Genomic DNA, 25,294 nt, shown 5'->3' with positions numbered 1-25,294 from the left:
CGCGGTCCGTGGGTTCGAGCCCCGCGTCGGGCTCTGGGCTGATGGCTCAGAGCCTGGAGCCTGTTTCCGATTCTGTGTCTCCCTCTCTCTCTGCCCCTCCCCCGTTCATGCTCTGTCTCTCTCTGTCCCAAAAAAAATAAATAAAAAACGTTGAAAAAAAATTAAAAAAAAAAAAAAAAAACCTGTTCTTTCCTCCATTTCAGGTTAAAAAAAAAAAAGAAAAATATTGTTATGGAACAGAAGCGTCAGGATCACGGTAGTGGGTGGGCTTTGTTTTTCAGTGATTTGTGCCCAGTCAGTAGGTCTCTCTGTCTCTCTGCCTTTCTCTCTCTCTCCATGTTTCAGGAAAACACAGTAACAGATACAGTCCCTCCTCCCATGGGTGTCATTTATTATGTGGCTTTTCTGGCTACTTTGGATTTGAACCGCCCCTCCTGTTTGCAGAAAACCAAAACCCAACAAGCGATCTCACGTTTATTTTATTTTATTTTATTTTATTTTATTTTATTTTATTTTATTATTATTTTTTTTTAATTTTTTTTCAACGTTTTTTATTTATTTTTGGGACAGAGAGTGACAGAACATGAACGGGGAAGGGGCCGAGAGAGAAAGAGACACAGAATCGGAAACAGGCTCCAGGCTCTGAGCCATCAGCCCAGAGCCCGACGCGGGGCTCGAACTCACGGACCGTGAGATAGTGACCTGAGCTGAAGTCGGACGCTTAACCGACTGCGCCACCCAGGCGCCCCGATCTCACGTTTATTAAGTAAATAATATCTACCAGGCATACCAAGTGAATCTTACAGTACATTTTCCTGATTTGTCCTCAAAAATTCCCCACAAGGTACCCTGAAGTCCATTTTCTCAAGAGGTGAGAGAACCGAGTTTCAGAGAACTACGATGATCCGTAGAGTCATAATGGGAAAAAGGCACAGAACCAGAAATAAATGCATGTCTAACTCCCACATCTATGTTTTGCCCATCTACTGTAGACTTCAGTTATTAGGCCAAAACACTAGGACTTGTCTTACTTATTTTTCCAGTGTTTTAGCTTGAATGCGGGAGAAAGTTCTTTGGAAACTATAAATTGTTGTAAGGACATGAAAGATTATTCTTGTTAGATTCTCTTTCAGCCGGGAGGCTCTGAGGCCCTGCTTCCTGCTGTGCTCCCAGCAGAGGCTCCTGTGTCCCAGAGAAGCTGCGCCTGGGCCCTGGCACTGAGAGGGCCCATCAGGAAATCATGATTATCTACGCTTGGCGCTTTGTTCCTGTTCTCAGACAACAAGGGACAAGGCTGGAGAGCCGGGCTAGGGGGGTGGAGAAAGAGGAAGAAAAAAACAGGAAGTGAAGGGGGGGGAGGAGGAAGGAAGGAAACGATAGGGAAAACACAGCAACTTTGAAAAGTCCTTGGCCTGATGAGAAAGTGATTTCTGAACTGACATCATGTGGGGATGGCCCTGCATTTTGGGAAAGCAGGTCACGGAGGTAGAGGAGGAAGGAGGTTTGTTTCCTCTGGATTTGGGGTTGTGTTCGTCAATTCCCACCACAGAGCACAGCCTGAGGAAAAGGGTGCCCTGACACAGGGGCTGTTTTCTATGTGCTTGGGTGTAGACGATGAAGAATGTGAATTTCTGAAGAAGGATCCTGGGGTAAGACCGTGTCTCTCACCTCTTGGCTGTGGCTGAGAGGCCAGATGTGCCACGAAAGGACCTGGAAACAAGAGGGAAGGTGTTGAAGTGATTCAGTATTGGAGGAGCCATCCCTCCCCACCACTTTCTTTGTCAAACACCCTCAGAATTATAATACGTTTTCAGTGTACATGATAGAGACTTCATTCTCCCATTGGGGCCCAGCAAGAATCCCACTTTCTTCCACCAGAAAATTAAGAGGGTCAGGCCAGTAGAATGCTGAGCCTCTCCCAGACTATGACTCTCAGGTACTTCCGGAATGTTCTCCCACCCATGTTGACCCCTCTACTCATTTACAGACGCTCACAAGAGTACCCCAACTCCCAACGTGCATCTTTAAGGATACAGTCACCTGGTTAAGTTGCACAAGAACACAAATAACCCTAATCATAACCTAATCATACATCAAAGCTAATACTATTAACTCTTTCCAGTCTTTTGATGGGGACAAGGAGGGGGCAGGGAATGCGGAGCTTCCTGACAGGCAAGTCCAGTCCCACCCACTCTAGCAGTTCCCAAACTCACTGTGCGCTGGAGAAGCTAAAAGTACAATTTTGGCCTGGCATAGCGGCCAAAGCTTCTGGAGAGTTTTGATGTCACCAACCTGGCTCTGTCCATGGACCAGCCTTTGGGTAACTTGTGATCCTAATCCAGCCCTCAGCATGCCCCAACTCCTTCCATCTTATTGATTTGGTCACAGAGGCCTTACCAGGGAGGAGGGGCTCACTCTGAGGATCTGCCCTTGATTCTGTAAATTATTCCCCCAGGATCTGCCCTTGATTCTGTAAATGATTCCCCCCACCATCCAAACAAACACAGGACAACACAAAGTAAGCATATCCTTGAGAGGAGTCCAAGCTTTTTGAAGCGATGGCTGGTAGTTTCCTGACTGAGTCACCCATGGGCCAGATGTCCATCAGAGAGAACAGAGGTCAAGCAGGGAAGGACACTGACAACTCCCATCTCAGGTCCCCACGAGCACAGCCTCACACAGCAAACACCAACACCGATTTGCTCCTCTTGTCAGCAGCATGGACTGTGGCCACAGCTGTTGCCACAAACCCTCTGCTCCATCCGAGACCAGCGGGAGTCCTCGCTTCTGTAGCACGTGGCAGCCAGGAGAACACTCCTCAAAATCTCATGTTTGGTCATTTTCAGAGAGGTACAGAGCAGAGGGGATAATGACCGCCATTTTGAAAAGGGAGAAGCTGCAATCCAGAGACATGAAATGGCTTATCCAGGGTCATACAGCAGAAGCAGGACTGCAACAGGGATCTCTTGCCCTCCAGTCCAGTGACCTGTCACATTGTCACTGTATCATGTGCCCCTGCCCCATTCAGTGGAGGGACTCAGAGCTCAGAACAGCTGCATGTCTTCCACTTTAGAATGTCTCTGGAAGTAGAAGGACAGGGCAGGGACAAACCAAAGAGAAGGCAGATGGATAGGGAGAAGACCAAGCATGGAGGACCTGTTCCCACCATCCAGTCTGAGCAGGTAAGGACTCACTCTAAAGCCCCCGGTGCGAGCATGGTCCATCAGAGTCCCAGCCTAGACTCGGAGTCAACAGACCTTGCTGCAGCCTCCTTCCTACCAAGAGCACCAGCCAACATGAAGAAATATGAACGGGCAGGTTTTTAGATAATGAAAATAGTTCCCCTTCTGCAAGTACCTACTGTACGTACATCAGGCGTTGTTAAGCACGGTACCTCTGGTAACTCCTGAAACCTCCCAGCAACCACACTAGGTAGGCATTATTCTTGCCCCTTTTTCATAGATAAGGACACTGACGTGGTCATCCAAGGGACTCAGCTTTTGAGCGGTAGGTAGAGCCAAGATTTCCATTCAGGCAATCCGGATGGAATTTCCGCTTTCAACCACCACCGTGATCCTCCCTAATAGGGCAGTCACGTCAAAAGAAAAAGGAAAAAAAAAACAAAAAAGAAAAAAAAAACGAGGAAAGAAAAGGGAGGCTTACAGGAAGGCAAATTAGTGGAAAGAGACAGGGAATAAAGTAAGGACACCGGGAACAGATGACACTTACATTCAAAAGGCAGAGGAAGGGAAGAAACTCCCCAGCCAGGGAACATTGAGAGGCGCCTCGCCGGCCCAGCCAGAAATCTGGACCCTTCCCACACTCGGGTGGCAGCCCCCGAGTCAGCCGGCACCAGTAAATGACATTCTGGCCTTGGTGTTTACACAGTACTGCTCATGGGAGGAGGAAGTAGGCTGGGCCGAGGAGGGCCAGCGACGAGAGAGTCCTCAGGGCGGGTAGAGGGATGATGTCTTGGGAACCTATTTTCCATGTCACCCAGAGGGACGGATCCATTGGGCAGGTGGGCAAGTGAGACTCTGCCGAAAGTCCTCACCTTAAACGGTGCACACGCTCCCAGCAACCCTAGGTGTTGAGGATACTACCTGCTTTCAGCCTCACAACGACCTGGGGAGCAGGGCAGGACAGGGATCATCCTTTACCATGTCACAGATGGAAAGACTAAGACCAAAATAATACTAGTCATAAAATCATAAAATCATCATCATCATAATAAATAATAGCGGCAATGCCATTTGTTGGCAGCTTATCACGTGTCAGGAAATAAGCGAGATGCTTGACATGGGTGATTTCATAACAGCACCAACTGCTGAGGTCTGTATGATTATTCCCAATTTACAGTCGAGATAAGCTAAGTAATTTCCTCAAGGTCAAAAAACTAGTAAGCTATGAAGAAGGATCTAAACTCCTATCTACTTGACATTTTGGCCCACGATCTCACCTCTCAGCAGCACGTGCTATGAGACGGTGATGTGACTTAGCCACAGCTGTAGAACCATGCTACCCCTACAGCCAACTTCTGAGAGGTTGAAGCACACAGGTATAGGCTTTTACCTAAACACATTATCTACTCTGCAACTATACAAAGTGCACATACAAAGTGACCCACGATTAGGGTGACCATGCGATTTATCAGCCAAACCTGGATACTTCTAAGAGCGAAAGGGGGCATATTAATAACGCCCAGGGGACGACAGGCATAAAGTGGAATTGTCCCAGGCACACAAGACATATGGCCAACCCTAATATAATCCACAGCCCCATGGGGCTGGTTATTCTTATGCTTAGTTGTGTTGGACTCTCCTGGATGACCCCCTGCTTTCCAAGCCATGCAAATGCCCCTCTGCGACCATTCACTCTCCTTTGCTCAGCAGAAGGCCTTCTAAGTCTACTGGGCTCGTAGACCTTACATATAAAACAGGCTGACGTAACTTGATTAGGAAGCCGTCGTGCTATGATTCAAGAAGCAAGGAGGGACTAGTTTCAGCAGTATCTTTTAAAAGGACTGCTGGGTTCCTTGTGCCCTCACACCCAGAACCTGAACGTGAAGCTATTCGGATAACCAGCCAGTCCCCCAAACGTGAGGGCTCAGTGGCTCTTTGCGGCAGCCTACGGCAGCCGGACAGGCGACTGGCATGTGAGCAGCTGTCCAGCCCCACAGGAGAAATCAAGTGCACCGACAGCCACAAGACCCGCTTCCTCAGGGTCAGCAAGCACGGACCCGGCCTGGAGAGGGCAGAGCTGGGATCTGGGGGGCGGGGAGTCCGGTCTGGTGGAGGGGAGAAGGACGCAGCACTCATAGCCTGCTTCTATTTTATTCCTGCCCCCAAGAACTGCCTGCTTAAGAACCAGGCCAAGAGGAAAAAGCATCTGCCATTGTTTTGAAACCAGGAAATCAGTCTTGAATCAGACTCATACATCAACACAGGTAAAGTGAAATGTTAATGAAGGGCAATGAGCCTCAGTTGGTTCTCTGAAGAGATGTTGTGGCATTCGTTTAATCAAGGAACATCACAGCACCGGTAGGCCAGCGACTTCTGACAGCTCTAGAGAAGCCTGCTGGCCTGAAGAGGCTTAGCGACGCCCGAAGAGGCTCGGGGAGGCACTGGCCTCATCCCACGGGAACACAAAGGGCAACGCCTGCCATCTGCTTTGGTAGGAGCTTCTGTGAGTGATGAGATTTGATAAATAGGTGAGACCCTTCTTTCTTTTATAAAAAAATTTTTTTAATGGTTCTTTATTTTTGAGAGAGAGAGAGAGAGAGAGAGAGAGAGAGAGAGAGAGAGAGAGCATGAGTGGGGAGGGGCAGAGAGAGAGGGAGACACAGAATCCAAAGCAGGTTCCAGGCTCTGAGCTGTCAGCACAGAGCACGGGGCTTGAACTGGCGCACCGCCAGATCATGACCTGAGCCGAAGTTTGTCGCCTAACCAACTGAGCCACCCAGGTGCCCCAAGACCCTTCTTTCTAAATTAGGTCATATTTATAGGTGGTAGGGGTGAGGGCATGGACTTTTTGGGGGGCCACCAATAAACCCACTACTGCTATCGGTATTATCATTACTACTCCTAATATGATTATTCATGTGATTCAGGGGGTCCCTGAGTTCTAGAGAATGGAACGGACTTATCCAATGCCACCCTGCTGGTAGGCAGAAAAGCCATGACTAGACGCAGCTCTCCTGACTGATTCTGGTTTCTTCCATCTTGGCATGTAGCTTCTTATGCTGGGAATCCAACCCGAGAGCAGCCCAGAGGCCAGATGGTGACTGTCCAGGGTGCCAGTGCTCGGGCAACCCTAGACTGACCATCAGAGGTCAACCAGTGGGTGATGGCGGTGGGATAAACGCAAGTCACTCTTTTGCACCGTGTACTGACTATGTGCCGGGTGCTGTGCTGCACATCACGTGGCCCTCGTATCACTCTTACTGCACACGGCTGTGACCCCCCTTAACCTCATCATGCACATAAGGACTGGGAGAGCAGCTCCGAGAGAGGCCGAGCGAGCAGCCAAGGTTGATGGTGGGCGGGGGGTGGAGCACACCTCTGAACCCAAGTTCAATCTCTAACGTCCACAGCTGCCAGATATGACGCTGCGCGCGAGGGCCATTGCCAGTGGCAGGCAGTAACAGAACCCGGACAAGAGCCCAGGTCTCTACTCCCGAGCTCATACCTGTTCCATTTCTCAGGGTCATGGCTTCCCCATCTGTCCTCCTGGTCACACCCAGACAGCGAAAAGGTCACTCCCCCACGAGGATGGCAGAAGGAGACCACCTTCTCTGGCTGGAACCCGTCGGAAAACTCTGCCCAGTCTTTCCAGAAGTTCAAATCTCACTCTCTGAACACAACTGCCACCATGGATTGCTGCTCTCCGAGAAGGTATTTCACAGGGTTGGTCACGCCAACCAGAGGTCCTCCTCTGGGGATGGGGGTGGGGGTGGGGGGCAGGAGACAGTTTTGAAACTGAATGCGACCAGTGGCGCCTGGGTGGCTCAGTCATTTAAGCATCTGACTCTTGATCTCAGCTCAGATCATGATCTCAGGGTTCACGGGATCAAGCCCCATGTCGGGCTCTGCGCACACAGTGTGCAGCCGGCTTGGGATTCTCTCTCTCCCTCTCTCTGCCCCTCCGCCCCCCTCACAATAAATAAACTTAAAAAAAAAACAAAAACTGAATGTGACCAGGCCCCTCTCCCTGACACCCCTGAGTGTCCTAGACAACAGGGGCATCTTCATGTTTTCTCCTCCCTTTCCAGACTGCACCTATAGGAATGTCACCTTTCCAGAAGAAAAGGGGCACAACTTAACAGGTTTGAGGCGTCAGCAGCTGACAGCTGACTTGTCTCCATCAGGCAGGCAGCAGTAAGACAGACACAAACAGTCCAGACTACAGAGGCTGTCCTTAACCAACCCTGGTGACGCAAGGCGGGAGGATGCCTTGATGCGGCAGGAACGCTATATAGGGGCGCAAGGAAAACCGGGTCTGCTCCCAACCTGGCCTTGGCTGGGCTGTGTGACCTTAACTTGGTCTGATCTCGAGGTAGAAAGTCTATTAAATGCAGATCTTTCAGCAACATACACCAGCAGCCTCTCTGGGCCACTTTGAAGATCAAATGAGCTTTCTCTTCTGAAGTATGAAAGCTACTTGTGTTCACGTTTTCTTTCTGCCACGGGATGGGGAGCCCCTAAGAGGGGGGGGCACGTCTTTCTTATCTTTACAGGGTAGTCACACCTACTGCAACCAGCCCAGCATCCTGCACAAATGCCAAGGGCTGATGGTCGAATCTGTAAATTCCTTGAAGGCCGTGGATGGCTCAGAGTGGCTGGGGAAGAAGGAAGGAGGTAGCAGAGACAGTAGGAAAAGAGGCTGGCATCAGGCTGTAATGGGCTTTACCTACATTGGCGCTTGCCCTGATGCCAGCAGTGAATCAGCACAGCAGATATTGTTGTGTCAGCAGGGAGATGGGGCCACGGAAAGAGCCTGGGGTCTTGAGTCCAACAGCTGTGAGCCGTAACTTCTTTGCATCTTGGCCCCCCTGTCTGTCCATCTCAGGGTTGTTAGGGCTACCCAACGTTAAATGTGACCAGTGCGGTACTCGGCCCCTACGTCAGCTTTAGCAAATACGACCGCTCCTGAATGAGGGGGCAAAGCTGACCTGGACTAGGAGAGTAAACGATTGCTATGGAAGTTTAACGCCAGGGCTGCCCAGGAGTAGGAAACTAAGAAATGGTGCCACGGCCAGACTGCACTGAGCACGATCCGAAAGCCAATCTGGCTGGAGTCATTTGCCGTCCAAATTCCTGACGACTGCGGCGGGCTCCAGCATACTGTGCAAACATCCGCGGCACTCGTCCTCCCCAAGACACAAGAATGTCACACGGCCAACGCCAACTGTGAACTCCCCACCAGCCCCTGGCCTACAACAACAAAAGGCACTTTTCAGGTGGCTTATGCTGGGTGTTTTCTAGCGAGAGCACCATTGCCGCGAGGCCGGAGGGAGGCAAAGCACTGTGGGTGGAGAAGCTGGTGTTCTGGGAGGCAGTCTCTGCTTTGACCCTGAATCTCTAAGACATCGGGCAAGCCACTCGCTGCCTTCTGTATAATGAAGAGGTGCTTGGGACTTGGGACTCCTGATGTCTACAACAGCCCATCAAGGGAGCATTTCCGTAAAAAACCTAACCTAGGACATATACTGCCGTTTGAGAACGCAACTTTCTTACAAGGCCGACCTCTGCTAAAATGCCGTACTAATGGGGACTCTAAATCCAACAGGGGTACGCTGAAGTCCAGAGGGTGTCTGCTTTCTGTCCTCACCCTACCAGCTCCCGATGGTGCAACGCTGGGTGAGTCGTTTTCCCTTCTGAGCCTGTTAACTCACGTGAGCCTCAGAGGTGATGCTATCTAGCTCGTATCATTTCCCAGCCAAATCCATGTTCCTAACACGTCACGGGGAAACCCAGAGCGCATTTAACTGGGACGCTGTGAGACTGGCCATCCTTCGCCTTGTGGACAGGGACGGACACACGTTCACGAAACTGGCATGCGAGAAAATGGGGCATTTCCTTCATTCTCAGTAAGGGGAGACAGTCAGAGCCAACAGGGGGAGGAATGATTGAGATCGTACCTGCGGCAGCTGCGAGACGGCTTATCGCGAGGGACAACGGTCACCCTGGCCTAGGCAGACAAATACTGGGGACACGCTCAGACAATAGCACAGCTGCTCCCTTCCTGGGCCCCCTGCTGTGAGGCAAGTCAGAAGCCACACATCAGCATTCAGTGCTGTATTCATCCTCAAGAGTCAGAGGCACTGTGCTTCCTCAACAGCAGGGGGCTGCAGGGGGTGAGTGTGTGCACCCGCTATTCAGGGCCCCAGGCACCCTACACCTCACCAAGGGAAAAAAGCAAGTGGCAGCTGCAGACAGGAAAAGGCCCGGGATAAGAGCTGTGCAGAAACGGACTGCATGAAAATGTGCGTTCCCTGTGAGGACCACCACCTTCTAACAGAAGCCACTTTCTTAATCCTAGGGTCCAAGTCGCTCCATCAAAGGGCCATTTACATAACCACCCTTTACATAAATTCTCAGTTTAAGCCCAATGTGATTTACTGCAGTGTTGCGGGTTTTTGCCCAGTTCTGCAGCCTAGACTTACACCTCCATACGCCTCCATCCTTCCAAGTCAGCAGCGGCCTCGCCTCCTCCGTGAGGTCTTCTCGGACACTCTTCTGACCTCTCCCATCTCCGAACTCTCACAGCATTTTCTGTCTGTGCCACTCAGCTAGTGCGCATGGGACGCCTCATCACTTTTTGACTGGGCTGCTGAACCACTCCCTAACTGGTTTCATCCTGCCTGGACTCTGGCCCTGTGCTCTGCAGAAAGAACGTTCTAAAGCACACATTTGATGATGTGTCTTCTCTTCAAGCACTTTCCACCGCCTTCAGGATAAAATCCAAATGCCACATCATGCTCCCACCCCTCCCATGGGGATACCCACATTCCTGTCACCATGAAGTACTTCCCAGGGTTATGTAACGGGGCAGTACCAAAGTTGGGACAAGAACCCAGGTCTTCTGATAACCAGCTAAGGGTTCTTCCCACAGTCCCAGCTCAAGTTCAGGTCTAAGGCTGGACCAGAGAAAAGCATTTGGCACTGAACCATGGCCAAGATGAAAAAGCCAAGACCAGCTGAGTCCTTAGGCCTGAGGAGCTTATACTAATTATGACGACCAGCCAATCCTTCAAGTAACCGAGTGGGTGAGTACACCCCTGAAGCTCAGACATAAGCTGGCTCTCCTTTCACAGGTGTGGAAACTGAGCCTTACGGATGTCAAAGTTCACACCTGGATTAAAACGCTAGCCAAGATCCTACTCCTTACCCTCCAGAATGGTATCTCCAATAGCCCTGTAGCCGTCACCACCTTGTGATCACTCACTATGTCTGATGTTGACCCACAGCACTTAGTTCCTGCTCAGGAGCGGACTGTGTCCAGAAGACCCTATTGCCGACCTCTGTAAGGTCTCTGCTCTCAGATCAGAGCGTCCTACTCCTGCAACTCCTCAGGTGGAACGACTGGGAAACAAAATGCTGATTTAACAGAAGAGGGAGAAAATTCCACTCTAACTGCCGTGTACTTATCCAAAGAGGCGATCAATGCCCTCACCAGATGAATGCCTCCCCGTGGCACCCTCCAGTATATCTGTTTATGGGGGAAGAGGAAGAGGAGTGGAAGAACAAGGTCCGGAAGAGAGCGAGGCTACCGAAACAGAAGTACACGTGGGCCCAGTGGTGTCCTGGAGCCAGCCGGCACCTGCTGACCAGAACCAATCACACATGTCTCTTCCCAACTTCACGTTCAATGACGTCTTTTGAGAAGGAACCAGCCATGGTGGGAGTACTTGCGCCATGAAATTGGCAACCTCTCCTAATCAGGTTTGTTCTGTTTTTGTTTTTCCCAGAGAACCAGTTACTAAACACTTGCGGGCATACCATTAAATGCATCCGTAAGAAAGACACTGGGTTGGGAAGACGGGAGATTTAAATTGTTAACTTCAGCTCTTTCCCTGACCTACTGTTGGATAGGCAAGTTTCTTCCGTTGCTGACCCTCAATTCCTTTAGTCATAAAGGGGGAGCAAAAATCCTTATGCGTAACTATATCAACTAAGACAACTATATCAACTAAGACAGACACAAGTATGTTTCGGTAAATGCAAAAGTCTGAGGATGTATTTGGCGGTGTCGGTAGACATTTGTGGCTGTCACAGCTGGAGTGTGTGGGGTGCCACTGGCATCCAGGGTAGAGGCCAGGGATGCTCCAGAGAACCTGAGAGCCTCCCACACCAAAGACTTCCTTTGCCCAAACTGTCAGGGGCGCCCAGGTTGAAAAACCCAAACTAAAGATATGCCAACACAGTGGCCCATTCGAGTTCCATAAACACAACAGCATCCAGGAGAAAAATTAAGGGGACTTGGGTCAGTTCACAGGAACCCTAGACGGCAGATGGGTGCAGAGCATTGAGATGTAGGCGACAGGGAGAGAAGACAGGAAGAGGACACACTGCTGGACACAAAGTACATGCCCATTAATGGCTTGTAGGAGGAAGAAATGGGTCTGAAACCGTGGGGTGCTCTCTCGAGAAAGCCCACCCTCCAGTGCTCTCAGAAACACACCCCTCCCAAGGTGGACACCAGAAGGAAGAAAGTGACCAGCACAATTTCATCTCCTCTGGGAGGGAAATGGTGTCGAGTGCCAGCCCTGGAGACTCAGGTTAGACAAATCATCACCAGTCTGGCGATCAGAGCAGCAGTGGTCAGAAGAGCAACTTTATTTAAGTCGCTTTCTAATAGGAGTTGAAACATCTTGAAAGGTGAGGTTTTCAACCCTCCTCTGGGGAAGCCATTGTTAAAAACACACAGCAGGCAGCCTTGCTTTCGACACATTCAGAAACCACTTTTTTAAGACAATCCTTTTATCCCTTGTACCACATGGGACTGAAAATGCATTTAGCACAAGCCGCCCGAAGCGGAAACCATGTTGGGTAAGAAATAATCCAGGCGTCGCGGCAACCGTGGGGAGCCAAAAGCGAATCAGAGCAGGCGGGCACAGCTCAGACACTCACAGGGAAAAAAGCGATGACGTGCGGTGTCAACGGTCCAAAGGCCTCTGGGGCCTGGAGTCAGAGGGGCTGTGGGGTAAGGATTAGCCGCAGCCTCTCTTGGAAGTCCCCCTCGAGACTCCCAACTTGCTGTCCCCGCACTGGGAGAGACGGCGGATTTCTCAAGGAGTAGATGACAGGACAGAGGACCTCCCTCCGTGTCTCCCTGAAGATCTGAATCTGACCATAAACCATCTGACTCACAAAGCCCTTTAATTAAAAGCCCAAGGGTTCAGAGAGAATTCTAGATGTGGCAGGACCCAGTGGCTTCTCAGGCACCAGAGCTGCGAGCAGAATAATGAGGGTAATCTGGCCCTTCCTGGTCCGTGAATGACAACTCAACCATAAATTAGACTCCCAGAATGCCAGAGCTGGAAGCCACCTGGGCAACTGTCTGCCCTCCCCCTGCACCCCCTGCACGAGGGGCTGGTGGCCCAGGGGGAGGTGGCGGCCTGCCCCAGGCCTGCTGTTGGGTTTCTTACTGACTCTCAGTCAAATGCAGTTTTTCGAGCGCCCAGAAAACGCTTTTGTTCAGGTCTCTATGCTAGACTCCAAGGCTACTTGGAGCTCAGGAACAAGCTGGTTACAATCCAGGCAGAATTCATAGGATGGGAGTAGAGCAGCTTCAGGGAAAGAAATTTCAAAACCACTTACTGAGAACCAACTCTGCCCTTGGCTGAGCATGGCCTTTTCCACTCCTCGCCTCTCATTCATTTCTCACATCCACACCCTGGCAACATGGGTCTCATTATGCCCATAATGGAGATAAGGGAACCCAGGCTAAGAGAAATAAGGAAATGCACCAAAGGCCAAAGAGCTAGTGATTTTTTTTTTTATTCTGATGTTTGTGCCTTGAACAAATTATCTCCTTTTTTTTTAATTTAAAGTCGTAATATCTAAAGCAAAAATATGACGACTTACTTCTTCCGTAATGGTAAAATCATTTTGATATATGTATTTTTTTTTGAAAGAGAGAGAGAGAGCATTTGTGCAAGTGGGGAAGAGGGGGAGAGAGACAGAGACGAGAGAGAGAGAGAGAGAGAGAGAGAGGCAGAGAGAGAATCTTAAGGAGGATCCATGCTTAGCACAGAGCCCGATGCAGGACTCGATCCCACAACCCTAGGATTATGACCTGAGCTGAAACCAGAGTCAGATGCTCAAGCTCTGAGCCACCCAGGCACCCTCCATTTTGCTATATTTTTAATAATCTGATTTATTGGATTGGAAGCCAGACTTTTTTCATACTACTGATGCTCAATTTTATGAATATCCTTTAGGTACCAAGTACTTTACAAAACAATCTTTGTTATTAAAAGATAGCCTCAAACAACATCTCTCCCTCATTTTACTGAGATAGACACAAAGGCTCAGAGCATTTAGGTCAACTTCCTGAGATCACGCGGATCACCCGTTAGTGGCAGAAATGGGATTCTCACGCAGGTCTGCCTGAACCCTGTGTTCCTTGTATCCTAACGGCCTGCTTCTACCCTAGTGACTTTGTTGACTCAGTGCTAAGTCAGACACCAGAAATGCTGGAGACCAACCTCGTAAAGTGTGTTAGCTGGGCATAGCACCAAAGGCCTGGGTCAGTGGAGGTAATAAATGAGGCAGCAGTGGTGACCTCATCTTGGGGTCTGAAAGCAGCCACGCACCTGAATGGTACACAGGACAGTCACCAAACCCTGCCTGGGAGGCTGACTCCCTGTTTAGGGTTCATCCAGAGGGACCGTAATAGGGAGGAAGGATCCCACCAAGGTCTGCCCTGCAGCCTACTGGGGCCTTCCCGTATCTCTTCCATTCTGGGGGTGAAGCTTCTGAGAACAAAAGTGTGGTGCCTCACTCACATTTGCCAGGAGCTCCCGAGCTACCAGAAAAGATAAATACATGAAAGAACAATTAAGAATATGGTGTGGCAGGGGCACCTGGGCTCAGTCGGTTAAGCGTCCGACTCTCGATTTTGGCTCAGGTCATGATCTCTCATGGTTTGCGAGTTTGAGCCTCGCATCGGGCTTTGCACTGACAGTTCGAAGTCTGCTTGGGATTCTCTGTCTCCCTCTCTCTCTGCCCCCACTGGCACGCTCTCTCTCTCTCTCCCTCGCTTAAAAATAAATAAACATTTTAAAAAATTTAAAAATACAGTATGGCAACTGCCACAACGGGGAGCGTGGGCTGTTATGGGAGTGCCAGTAATGGGTGCCTAACCCACACGGTGGGAATCTGGGGGATAAATTAAGGCTTCGTAGAAGGGCACGGAAATGAGGAGCATGAGAAGGACAGCGGGGAGGGTGCTTGGGCACACGTTCACGATGAGGCAATACATATGGACGGAGATGATGGAGCTTGTGAAGTAAGGAGCGCCATGTGGTTACGTATGGTTGGGATGTAAGAACACGACGTAGTGCAGCGGGAAGGAAGCCCGGACGGAAACTTGAGGCAGGGGCTGAGCTGGAGGACAGAGGGCCCGCGAAGCCTCATAAAGGAATCTACCCTCCAAATGGGAGCCGATCATAGGGTTCGCTTTTTATTATTCGGCAGAGGCAGAGTAATAACCATCGGGTTTGTATTTTATATCATGTACATGTGTGTTGAGATGCATGTATATTTCATGGCTCCAGTGACACAGACTCTACTCAATTACATCTCCACTCTAGCTCTCGATTATTTCACCTTCCAAGATGCTGAAAACATGGTATGCCCACCATATCCCAAAATATAATAAGGACAAAGGGAGATAGTTAATAAAAGGATTATTAAAGATTAAAAAACGATGAGAAGTCTGTGTAAAGAATTGTACCTGGCTTCTCTCACTACAGGAGAGCTCAGCACGGTAAAATGTCCACCCAGAAGAATGGATTGGGAGGGAGATTATGGGCTCCAGGGCAGAGAAGACCATTTCTGCAGCCACAGGAGTTCTTATCTGGACACCTCAGCCAGTACTGTGCCTGGGGGTGCATCGTGTTCTCGGTGACTATATTCCGGGCTAACGTTCTCCTCCCTTTAAGGGCCGTAAGGAGGCTAGAGAGCAAACACCAAGCACCCGCCTTTCCTATTTACCCAGTTAATGTCTCCAATTTCAGATAGAGTTATGTTCATAAAGCCCTCCTTGAATATTAGAAGATACACAGATGGGTAAAGCATATCAGATAGGCAGACGTCGGCAAGGTCTTTGTCATAAAGGGCGGATGCAGAAATGCCCAGTTCACGTCCTCGCTCACGCAGCCCTGGCTCTGTGGGTGTCTGAGTCCTGCCGAAATCAGGCAGGACAAAGCCAGAGCAAGCTGCCCGCTTAAGCACCTGGAGTGCAGGGTCGGTGTTGGGGGGACAAAAGCTTCCTTCCAAGGGGAAACAGAGCAGTTTCCAATCATTGCACAATTACCTTTATTAGCATAACGTCTCCTCATGCATTTCGTAAAATACTTTCCTTTTCCGTCTCAGGAAGAAGGCAGAGGCAGAAATTGCTGCCACCGAAGGGGGAAAAAAAAAAACGTCTGTAAAATTTAAACCATGGGGCATTTGTTCAAGACTCCTGGGTAATGATGTCTCTTGATATATAATTCATGATAGCCTTAAAGCTTGGCCTACTTCTGACACCGAGATCATATATTTTGGAGAAGTCAGGGAGGGGGAGGAAGAAAATCACTTTTAAATGGTTCTGCTATACTTTGCCTTTTGAGTAAAGCCAGACAATATTTTGGACCATTCTTTTCTACCATAAGGGCTTCCCTTTAAAGCTTTAATTTTTTTTTTTCCTCTTGTAAATTGAAGAAGCAGCATATCATCTGTAACATTCTGTAACACTAGATAAAAGATGAGTCTGAATCCATCTGTTAGCACATACAGGCTGGAAACTGTGTGAAAGCTCGCTTTCTCTCTCTCTCTCTCTCTCTCTCTCCCTCTCCCTCTCTCTTTCTCTCTCTCCCCACCGCTTGCAGAAAGGGGGAAAAATCCGCACTTTTAAAAAATTTATCATCAGCAATCCTACCCAATGCCGACCAGATAGCAGCACTTTTATCCTTTTATGGGCAGATTCAGGAGGAAGCCAGGCTTGCCACAAAGGCTCTTCCCCCTACGCTGCCACATGAATCGGGATGCTGGGGCTGGCTGCGGGCCAGCCCCTTCCCCCACAGCCTGGGGTTTCAACCTCCCCGAAATCAGCGATGATCCCCCCGGGTGCCATTACCTGCCCCGTCTGAGCCCACTCGAGCTGATGCTGGGAGAATCGCAGAACAGCGGGAGACTTTCTGTCCTCCGGTAGTAGGGAAAATGAGCAGGCAGGCTGCCTGGGCCCCATCTGGGTCACTTGGCATTTCCTACGACACTGCAGGTCGGGGTGACACCGTGTATTGCCCTCTCTGGGCTCTGAGAACTGCTTTGCCCGACAATGTGGGAAACGCCGTGTGCCACTGATCAGACCAGACGCGGCAGAAGATCAGAGACGGAAGGCCGGAGGTGGCCTGGATGGGCGCTTGCCAGCACTCATGTCTCAGCTCCAAAATCACCTCCTCCCAATCCATTCTTCTCCTCCCATTCCAGAGTCCTGGAATGCAGAGTTCTTTTGTTTCTTAAACGCAGAACCGGCGTTAATCACAGAGTTCCAAGCTCCATGCCATTAATGAGGTGAAGCTCAAGCACTCACGGTTCAGACGAGGATGGGGGTGGAGGTGACAAGTACAAGCGACCAGGGACTGCCTAGGCCACTGCCCTTCAGAAGGCTCATGTGTATTTTCTTTCTAAGTTTATTTATTTATTTTGAGAGAGACCTAGAGAGCAGGGGAGGGGCAGAGAGAGGGGAAGGGAGAATCCCAAGCAGGCTATGCGTTGTCTCCGTGGGACTTGAACTCACAAACCATGAGATCATGACCTGAGACGAAGTCAGGAGTCGGAGGCTTAACCGACGGAGCCACCCACGCTCCCCCAAAGGCCCACGCGGTCTTTAGGGAAGGCCTAGAGCCGCAGCTACATGCCGTGCACCCCGCACTCTTCAGTGCTATGTCCTGCGGGTTCTTCCTCTGCTAAGGCTCACAGCACCCCTACCCCCACCTCCCACCGCCAGTGCCCTAATTTAGATCCTTCTTATCTTTCTCCTGGACAGTTTTGCACACGCAGCCAGATGACTCTTCCTGAAGCAGCACGGCTATTGCGTCATTCCATGGCTCAAAAGCCTTTAATGATTTCCCCACTGACAAAGAGATACAGCCCAGCCTCTAATTTCTAAGACTCTCTTCACAGGTCCTGGCCAGAATGCTAGCCCTCATCTCCCACTTCTCTCTCTCCTTCCCACACCCTGCCCTGCAGCTCCGTGCCCCCACTCCCGCTGCCTCCCTGCACACCCTTCTCCTCTAATTCCCTGTGTCCGATAGAGTCTTCCTCTTCACTTTACCTTATTTCCAAATCCCGCTCATCCTTCAAGACCACATTCAAAGGCCACTTCAGCCGTGAACTCAACCTTGACCCCCCCAAGGAAAATTTCTCTGTCCTCTCAACTTCCATAGTTTTATCATACCTCAATCACTCCCTTTTGCTGTAACAGGACCCAGACACCTTGTTTTTCTCCCCAGACTGTAAGATATCTGAGGGCAGAGGAGGGCCCAGGTGACTTTAACACATCTGTTCTATCTAGATGCGTCCTGATGCATGATTGGTGTTCACCAATATCACCTAAGTAAATTAGTGAGAATGGCTCCAAGATTGCCATCGTAAGCTACTTTGTGGGAGCACGGCTTTGAACAGATCACATGGGGGCCACGTACAGCATCATTAAAGGAGCACATGGCATGCAGAGGAAGGACGCTGGGTGGGTGGGGTCACAGTGGACCAGGCCCATGACCTCCAGGATGCTAAATCCAATGGTCAGTTCTCAGCCTTCATGTTTACTAGCCCGTCATCAACTAACTGTGACACCACCGAGTCATCGTCCATTCCAGAAAGTCTTGTTTCCTTGACCCCTAGTGACCCCTAGATCGCAGTCTCTTATTGCCCCTCCTTGCTAATGCCACTCCTTCTTAGTCTCTTTGGCTCATTCCTTGTCTTTCTTCGAAAACTCTTTATGTTGGCATTCTTTGGGACTCAGGTCTTCAGTCTCTCTCTTCTCTATCAGGATTCACACCTTCGGTGACCTTCCCCAGCATCATGGCTTTAAATGTCAGCTGTATTTTGATAAACCTCAAATCCGTATTTCCAGCTTGACCTCTCCCTTATTTGCAATAACCACAGCCTACTCAAAATCTACACTTGGGACACCAACCTCGAACTTCTCCAGGCCCCAAACTGAACTCCCTGTCTCCTCCCCCAATGCCGCCCCCTCTCCCAGTCTTTCCCATCTCAGCTAATGACAATTCCATCAGTCCAGTCTCTGAGGACAAAATATTGAATCATTCTAGCCTCCTCTCTTATTTCATGCCCCACATGCAATCCTTCCGAAAATCCTTCTGGCCTTACCTTTAAAATCTATCTGGCATAGATCAAAATGTATTCCCTTTACTCTGCTCCTTTTTCTCCATCACTTTTTTGACCTCCTAATATACTAGAAGGTAATAAATATCACTTGATTACCTTTCCCTGATTTATTATGATTATTACTTTATTATCTACCTTTTCTTAAAAATATCTTAATGTTTATTTACTTTTGAGAGAGACAGACAGAGACAGGGACAGAGGCATGAGCAGGGGAGGGGCAGAGAGAGGGAGACACAGAATCCAAAGCAGGCTCCCGGTTCTGAGCTGTCAGCACAGAGCCCAACATGGGGCTCCAACTCACAGACCGCGAGATCACGACCTGAGCTGAAGACGGATGCCCAACCTATTGAGCCACCCAGGCGCCCCACTTAGCTACCTTTTCCCTCACGGATGTAGCATATCCCCAGAGTTTAGAACTACGCCTGGCCCAAAGTAGCCGTCCAACAAATGTTTGTCCAGCGCTTGAATGAATGACTTTAGCCGATGGTCTCTGAACTGCAGCTTAAAAAATAAACAGCACTTAGCCACAGAGAAAGTCATCTGTAGGCAGGGGAAATGCAAGCAGCAAGGGCCGACAGATACAACTTTCTTCAATGTTTTAAGATGCAGCAGTGTCCCTAAAGCCTGCCTGAATGACACAAAACCACAGAAGGAGCAGACCTGAATACTCCAGGCCAGCCAAGGAAAGGCTCAAGGGACTTCAATGGATAATTATGCTTTTTTGTAAAATATATATACAGTTGGGGCACCTGGGTGGCTCAGTTGGTTAAGCGCCTGACTGTTGATTTCAGCTCAGGTCATGATCTCACAGTTTGTAAGTCTGAACCCGTATTAGGCTCTGCGTTAATGGTGCAGGGCCTGCTTGGGATTCTCTCTCTTTTCCTCTCATTCTGCTCTCTCTCTCTCTTTCTCTCAAAATAAACAAATAAACTTAAATATATATATATATATAGTCAAACTGAAATGAAACACACTGAAGTTGTGCATAATTGTGCATAAACATCCCTCTGCAATTTTATTTAGATTATACATTTTTCATATATCCCCCCCCCCAAGATATGACAAAGATAGTGTCCTTGGCTCTTCTGTATTTGCCCACAATTCGATGTCCTATAAATATGTTTTCAGGACCAGGCCCACGTCAGTCTTGCTCCCTGTCATTCCCTCAGTGCCCACCAGGAATAGTGTTTTCAACGTATTTGTTCGATTAACGAAGACATGAATAAATGCCTTCTGAATGTCTCCTGCCCGGACCAGTTCCACAATATAAGAATATATTCTGAGAAACAACTCTCCACCAGACTTGTCCTCAAGGCAGAAAATGCATTAGCCCTCACTTGCCCCCAGCGCCTAACACCGTGGCCAGCTCCCAGTAGACATTTGACGGACGTGATGCCTAAAAGTCAAGTTCACCTGCCTGCAGGACGGGAAGTGGTGAAGGGCACTGTCATACGTCCGTCCCTCTTGCTGAGTCTGTGTGCCAGCACCTCAGCGCTCTCTGCTCCGCTGCTGTGATCTGACCCAGGGTAGCGAGCGGGCACAGGGCAAAGTGGAACACTGGACTTGGCTACCTGTGCACCTGCTCCACAGAGCGGTGATGATGGGAACCGGAAAGGCCCTGCGCCAGGACCAGCCGCCATAGTGGACGGGGTGAGTCACAGAGGTCTCAGTGTTTGCATCTAGAGAAAGGACATCTTCACAGGCTGTGGTGAGGAACTGCAAGACCCTTTGAAGGCTGATCTCACTGATTTGACCTCGGATGACCATTTCTTCTATGGGAGCTGCCTGCCGCATCCCCCAGTGAGATGTAGCTTATCACGCTATTCGAGAGGCATCTGTCAAGCGGGTGCTGTGGCTTAACCACTGCTCTCTGTGAAAAGCTTCCTATAAGCATGTTTTCTTCCCCAAGCAGACGTTTGTGAAGAGACTTGCCATTTCCAAACTCAGAAGCATGATTAGGGGCTTTGGGGTCTGATTAGAGTCAGGAATGAATTGGGCTGGAGAAGCAAGTTCCTTGGAGGCCACACTTAGATAATCACACATAAGATGGATCCCACATTGCTGCACGTGCTCTCTTCTACTTGTGGGGGGTCTTTACCATGGAAGGGGGCGATTAGTTCTATGGAAAATAAGAAAGTAGAGCAGAAACCCAAAGCAGGACGTTCACTGCCCTGCCACCTGCACACACACGTGCACACACACACACACACACAAGCTGCAGCCACCAGGCCTCCCAGAGACCAGCAGCCGATTGGATTTCTCTCATAGATGCAGGACTTATCAAGGAAATGAATTAACATCAAAATGAAATGGTATAAATTCCAGTTTTCACTGTGGTGGAAATCAGGAGGCAAGGCATTCTTGCATCCGAAAGTCACATTTCAATAGAACTTGCAGACGTTCCCCAGGGACACGGGGAAATAAGGAGAACACATCCATGAGAACAAACATTCTTTTCGTTTGTCGCCAGTACGAGGGCACCTTTATGACCAGTAGCAAAAATCACACGACTTATGTCCGGCATCTATCAGCCTCCAAGTTCATTAGCTCACTTCTTCTTGGCTTGTATATTTATTTGGCAAAAAGCTAAGGTCTGAAGGATGTATCCTGGGCCGGTGCAAAGGGTGTGGGACTTGGGTCGGAGGTTTTGACCTCAACTAAAACCGTCTTGAATGGGCACCTCTGCTCTTTAAGCGTCAGTTTCCTTGTCTCATACAATGAAGCATAAAAAATTGCCGCGTCCACCCCACAGGCCTGCCGAAGTCGAAATGAGCACCTGTGATGAGACTTTGTGCAGTGTCTGATAGGTAATAGGCCCTCCTCAAAATATGCTGACTCTGAATCGAATGCCACGCTGTTACATGAAACCTCTCCTCTCAAAGTGTCTGTATGATTGGAAAGGAAGATGGAATCCATTCACCTCTGACTCCAATATAAGGTAGAGACTAGTTAGAGCTCTAAGATGTCACAGAAAGAATGCTCTGGAAGGTCAAACAAAGCAGATGTTGTTTACAGCCAGGGACATCAGAGAACGCTTCCTGGAAGAACGGACACTTGATGTAGCCGCATGCCACGGTTTATTTTAAAGGTTATGGATGATTATTCATTTATACTTTAAGACACAGAAAAGTCCAAGCCATTACTCTTGCTAATTTGGAGGGGATAGGAGAAGAAAGAGAACATGACAAAGACCTTGTCCCTAGGTCGTTTATAACCTAGTCGGGAAGAGGTCATGTGTGTATACACAAGTGCACACACATACACAAGTCCTTTGTCTCTGACAATTTGTGACAAATGATTAGGAACAGTTCAGAAGTTTGGAGCCATGCAGTGCGAGCAGCAGTGTGTAGGGAGGTCTCAAGGAGTAGCCAGCTAACTCTGGCTTTTCCCCTCTCTGGGCATCAGTATCCCCATCTGTAAAATAGACGGGCTTGGTCTAAATCAGACTTTTCTCCACCATGTGACAAAGATGGGCTAAAGTACGCCCACAGCCCTGGGAGACAGCTGGTGAGCTGCAGGTGGCCAGCGCCCCCCACCCCAGGCCACTCTCCTGTGGCCACAAGCAGCTTCATCCATTTCCTCTGTGCGCTCTACAAATGGTACCATGTTCCGTGTGACCATGACATGGACCATTTTAGAAAATCCTTATTCCAGATGATCTCAGAGAATCTTGACTGTCTGATCAACCTAGCAAGCGGAGCTTGAATATTTTCCCGAAAATGCAGGACCCCGGAAGTGGCTAAAAGCAGTCTTAGGAATCGAGAGAAACTGATCCGTGCAAGGGGGGCCCGGCCCCGGCAAGTGAGGCCAGGCCTCCCCGCAAGACCAAAGAAGGCACGTCCACTACTGAAGCCTCCTCACTGCAGCTTTCAAGTTTCTTTATTTGTATTTATATTTATCAAAATGGCCTCTGTGATGGCTGGTACCATGTGTCAACTTGGCGGGACATGGGGTGCCCAAATACCTGGTTAAGCATTATTCTGAGTGTATCTTTGAGGACGTCTCTGCATGAGACGAACATGTGAATCGGTCAGCTGAGCAAAGCAAATGTGGGTGGGCCTCATCCAACCCCTTAAAGGCCTGAACAGAACACAGGGCAGGGTAAGATAGAACTTGTACTCTCCAACGGTCTTTGAACTAGCACATGGGTCTCCTGCTTTCCAGAAGCTCCATCATCTCTCCTGGTTCTCAGGTCTTTGTACTTGGACTAGAACCACACCATCAGCTCTGCGGGGTTTCCAGCTTGCCCAGTGCAGACCTTGGACTTCTTGGGTATGCATGTGTACCTTCTGTTGGTCCTGTTTCTCTGGAAACGCACTAATCCATACCAGGTGACAGGGGAGGTGTGAATTTGCTCAAGCTATGAAACCACATCTGATATAATCTCCCTTCCAAAAGATGCATTACAGCCATTAACTCAGTTCATGCAAGTTAGAGAGGAGAAATTGAGCCTTCCTGTATCATCAGGGTTGATATGAAGCAGAAACGCTTAAATACAGTCAATGGAACAACATGGGTCTGAACTGGGCAAACCCAGGTATATGTGGATTTTGTTACAGCACCGTACTGTAAGTGTATTTTCTCAATAGCATCTTCTTTTCTCTAGCTCACCCTGTTGGAAGAATATGATATATAAAGCATAACATACAAAATATGCGTTGACTGCTTGTGTTATTGGTAGGGCTTCCAGTCAATGGTAAGCTATCTGTAGTTAAGTTTTGGGGGAGTCTAAAGTTATACAGGGACACAAACTCCTCAGGGGGTGGGCGCTTCTAACTCCCACTTTGTTTAAGGGTCAATTTTAATTAAGAGATGTCTAACTTTGAAGCGAGCCGGGGGCGCCTGGGTGGCTCAGTGGGTTGAGCGTCAGACTTCAGCTCAGCTCACGATCTCATGGTTTGTGAGTTTGAGCCTTGCATCCGGCTCGCTGCTGACAGCTCAGAGCCCACTTTGGGTCCTCTGTCCCCCTCTCTCTCTGCCCTTCTCCTGCTCATGCTGTCTCTCCAAAATAAATAAAACATTAAAAAAATTTTTTTTAATTTATTTTTTAAATAAATTTTGAAATCCAAAGGACTTATGAGCGACCTGACTGCAGACCAGCACCTCAGCTTTCTCAGCTGTTCCAGCTTCTCTTGCAGAGTTATTACAATAATCTTTTTAATAAAATTAGACCCGGCTCAGAGCTGAGTGCACAATGGGTGCTCAGTAAATGTTGGTTTCCGTTCTCCCTGTTACAAACCCATTCCACAAGGCCCTACAGGTCCTGCTCGACTTCCACCTCCCCCCTCGACCACTCCTGCTTCATTTAGTCCCCCCACATCCTGCCCGCCTTCTCCTCCTGTCTCTGAATCGGTAAAATGTCCTCTCACTGTCTTTTCCTTCTGCCTGGTCCAGTCCACCTCTCCCTGCAAACGCTGACAAGGCTCATCTCCCCCTCCTTTCGGGAGCCGGCTCATCAGACCGCCTTCTCCGAATCACCCATATAGAAGGCAACCTCGTTCACTCTCCCCCCCCAACCCCCACTGACCACCCACCGACCACCCAGCTCCATTTCTTCCCGTAGCGCTCACCACAGCCTACCATAGTGCGCATGTGTCGGGGTGTGGGTGTGTGCGTGCGTAATAGACAAAACCTGGGGTTTCATTGTCTTCAGCGGCAGGGACATAATAGGTGCTTGGTAAATATTTTCCGACAGAATTAGGGAATAAATGAATGAACGAACCTGGCTCAGTCAGCACGGTCCTGTTGCCAATGCACGCGAGCAGAAGTACAAAGAGAAAACATCCAGTCTCGGGGAGAGGCTGAGGACAGGGTGCTCATGGGAAGAGCTCACCCACCAGGGAGCCCAGGCTCGACCACCCCGAGTTCTTCTCCCTCCCCCACCACCGCAGCGTTGCAGAGAAGGCCCTCTGCACAGGTGACTGCCTCTCCTAATCGCCAAAACCACCCTCACATACACGCTTTAAGCCACACCGTAAAGGTTTTTATAAACACAAATCCTCGCTCACTTTGGCCCAAGCGGCTAGGGCCGAAGTGCCCGCAGAAAGCTCGAGGTGATCCTCACGCAGCCGACGGCTACCCCCCGCGGGGCCGAGGCCACACACTCCAGATCAGATCGGCCTCCGGGATCTGGCCGGAAGTCGTGGCCCCTCCATTCATCAGCTATTGTAACCGGAGCCCAACTGCTCACCCGAGCCCCTGGACTTCAGTTCCCTCTTCCATAAAACGGGCATAAATAATAAGGTATAATTTCCACAGCTGCTGTGAAGAGTAAGGGAGACAGCGTAGGGGGGAACCAACCTGAAAATCAGGGCCGTGACCCTTGCACGACACACATCGGAGCTGCACGCAGAAATGTCCTACCCCACTCATGCTCACGGAAGGGAAAAATGATCGCATTGTAACTAAGGCCTCTATTTTCCCGTTACTCCTAAAACACAGCCTTCTAAACGAGCTGTTTTCTCTGGATAATACCTGTGAATCCTGGTGACCAAAGGGTTACATATTGAAACGGATTCCGAAATTTCTGGACCCTCAGGATGAAATCGTTTAAATTCAACATGTTAGAGACAGGTGGATCTCAATTACAGAATAAAAAGCAGGATGACACTGCATTTTTTTCAAGTTTCGTAATACAGTTCACGCTGGCCTCTTAGAACATTGTCTACTCA

General features: G+C 49.4%; 1 protein-coding gene across 3 annotated transcripts in view; it reads right to left on the bottom strand.

The window, feature by feature from the left end:
* Window positions 1-25,294, bottom strand: part of CYRIA (CYFIP related Rac1 interactor A) — a 108,159-nt gene that overhangs the window by 64,273 nt on the left and 18,592 nt on the right. For all 3 annotated transcript variants that reach the window (XM_030311613.2, XM_030311614.1, XM_030311612.1), the window contains exon 2: window positions 1,669-1,710. The gene's annotated coding sequence lies outside the window, so the exon portion shown is untranslated. The remainder of the gene's footprint in view (window positions 1-1,668; window positions 1,711-25,294) is intronic.

This window comes from Lynx canadensis, chromosome A3 (genome assembly GCF_007474595.2).
Source record: "Lynx canadensis isolate LIC74 chromosome A3, mLynCan4.pri.v2, whole genome shotgun sequence".
Classification (NCBI taxonomy): Eukaryota; Metazoa; Chordata; class Mammalia; order Carnivora; family Felidae; genus Lynx; species Lynx canadensis.
The sequence above is the reverse complement of the archived record's forward strand: the minus strand, read 5'-3'. Positions and strand labels throughout refer to the sequence as shown.